Here is a 2,500-nt window from a genome sequence, read left to right as displayed (position 1 = left end):
CGACCTGGCCGACCTCGGAACCTTACCCCCAGTCGCCGGGTACCCAACCTTCTCGCCACCTTCGGCGGCGAGCGGGGGGTTCAATGTCTCCGAAGTCCCCCCCCGGCCTGCCGGCGGGGCGGGGGGGGCTAGGAGCGCCCGGAGGCGCCGTTATCCCCCTTTTTAACCCCTTCTCTGAATGTTGGCCAAAACCGCAAACCAAACGTACGACTCTCAGCGGTGGATCACTCGGCTCGTGCGTCGATGAAGGACGCAGCTAGCTGCGAGAACTAATGTGAATTGCAGGACACATTGATCATCGACACTTTGAACGCACCTTGCGGCCCCGGGTCCCTCCCGGGGCCACGCCTGTCTGAGCGTCGCTTGTACATCTATCGGGATCGGGGCGCCCACGGGCGCCCCCCTCCCGCGGTTGGGGCGTCGCGGGCCACCGCCGGCCTACCCCCCCCACCTTCCCTCCCCGCACGGGGAAATGGGGGTGGGGGGGGCGGACGGCACGGCCCTCGTCCCCCTAAGTATAGACCCGACCGCCCGCGCCCTCGACGGGCCCGACCACCGCGCGGCCGCAGGGGCCCGCGGCGGCTGCCGATGGAGGATCCGTCCCCCGCCGCGCAGTCCGCCGCGACGCACCGCGCGGCCGCGTAGGAGTCGTGCGCCCGGCGAGGCGCGGGGTTAACGGCCGACCCCCGATGACGGGAGGCGATCCGTCGCCCCCGCCTCTAACCCCGTTCGACTACGACCTCAGATCAGACGAGACGACCCGCTGAATTTAAGCATATTACTAAGCGGAGGAAAAGAAACTAACAAGGATTCCCTCAGTAGCGGCGAGCGAAGAGGGAGAAGCCCAGCGCCGAATCCCCGCCCGGCGGAGGGCGCGGGACATGTGGCGTATAGAAGGTCGCTTTGCCCGGCGCCGCCCGGTGGGGGCCCGAGTCCTTCTGATGGAGGCTCTGCCCGAGGACGGTGTGAGGCCGGTAGCGGCCCCCGGCGCGCCGGGGCGAGGCCTTCTCGGAGTCGGGTTGTTTGGGAATGCAGCCCAAAGCGGGTGGTAAACTCCATCTAAGGCTAAATACTGGCACGAGACCGATAGCGGACAAGTACCTTAAGGGAAAGTTGAAAAGAACTTTGAAGAGAGAGTTCAACAGGGCGTGAAACCGTTGAGAGGTAAACGGGTGGGGACCGCGCAGTCCGCGCGGGGGATTCAACCCGGCAGGGCGCGGCGGCGGGGCCTTTGGCGGCGCGCGGGTTCGTCCGTTCCGCCCCCCCTCCCTTGGCGGAGGGGGGGCGGGCGGCGGCCCGCGCGCCCCGGGGTCCCGGCTGCCCCCCGGCCGGGCGCACTTCCCCCGTCGCGGTGCGCCGCGACCGGCTCCGGGTTGGCTTGGAAAGGCTTGGGACGATGGTGGCGCGGGCGGCCCGCGCGGGGCCCGGGGGTTCCGACCCCCGGTCACCCCGCGCGTCAGCCCCCGCGCTGTACAGCGCTCCTCTGCCCCTACCTCGCCGCTTCCCCCGGGGTCGTGGGATGTACCGCTGCGTCCTCCGTTCACGGCCGGGGCCCCCCGCTCCCGGCGCGGCCGCTCCGCGCGCGCACTGACCCCAGTGCGCGCCGGGCGCGCCGCGCCGCCAGGGCGGGACCGGCCCACGTTCGGACGGGCGCTAGGGGTCCGCGGCGATGTCGGCAGCCCACCCGACCCGTCTTGAAACACGGACCAAGAAGTCTAACGCGCGCGCGAGTCGGAGGGCCAGACGAAACCCGACCCGGCGCAATGAAAGTGAGGGCCGGCGGCGGCGCCGGCCGAGGTGGGATCCCGGCCCCGCGGGGTACGAATCTTCCGGGCGCACCACCGGCCCGCCTCGCCCGCCGCGTCGGGGAGGTGGAGCATGAGCGCGCGCGATAGGACCCGAAAGATGGTGAACTATGCCTGGGCAGGGCGAAGCCAGAGGAAACTCTGGTGGAGGCCCGCAGCGGTCCTGACGTGCAAATCGGTCGTCCGACCTGGGTATAGGGGCGAAAGACTAATCGAACCATCTAGTAGCTGGTTCCTTCCGAAGTTTCCCTCAGGATAGCTGGCGCTCGAACAGCAGTTTTATCCGGTAAAGCCAATGACTAGAGGCCTTGGGGCCGAAACGATCTCAACCTATTCTCAAACTTTAAATGGGTAAGGGGCCCGGCTCGCTGGCGTGGAGCCGGGCGTGGAATGCGAGCCGCCCAGTGGGCCACTTTTGGTAAGCAGAACTGGCGCTGCGGGATGAACCGAACGCCGGGTTAAGGCGCCCGATGCCGACGCTCATCAGACCCCAGAAAAGGTGTTGGTCGATATAGACAGCAGGACGGTGGCCATGGAAGTCGGAACCCGCTAAGGAGTGTGTAACAACTCACCTGCCGAATCAACTAGCCCTGAAAATGGATGGCGCTGGAGCGTCGGGCCCACACCCGGCCGTCGCCGGCAGAGGAGAGCCGCGAGGGCTATGCCGCGACGAGTAGGAAGGCCGCCGCGGTGAG

The 2,500-nt window shown here is 68.4% G+C and overlaps 1 non-coding gene and 1 pseudogene across 1 annotated transcript; both read left to right on the top strand.

Moving 5' to 3' along the window:
• Window positions 1-208: 208 nt before the first annotated feature.
• Window positions 209-362, top strand: LOC147185390 (5.8S ribosomal RNA). The gene has a single exon (XR_015099594.1). It is a non-coding gene; the product is annotated as a 5.8S ribosomal RNA (ribosomal RNA).
• Window positions 363-736: 374 nt separating this feature from the next.
• On the top strand, window positions 737-2,500 carry LOC147185389 (28S ribosomal RNA; annotated as a pseudogene; the record flags this gene model as incomplete).

This window comes from Hippocampus guttulatus, unplaced genomic scaffold (assembly GCF_054856545.1).
Source record: "Hippocampus guttulatus isolate MCC_2025c unplaced genomic scaffold, RoL_Hgut_1.0 HiC_scaffold_156, whole genome shotgun sequence".
Lineage (NCBI taxonomy): Eukaryota > Metazoa > Chordata > Actinopteri > Syngnathiformes > Syngnathidae > Hippocampus > Hippocampus guttulatus.
The sequence above is the reverse complement of the archived record's forward strand: the minus strand, read 5'-3'. Positions and strand labels throughout refer to the sequence as shown.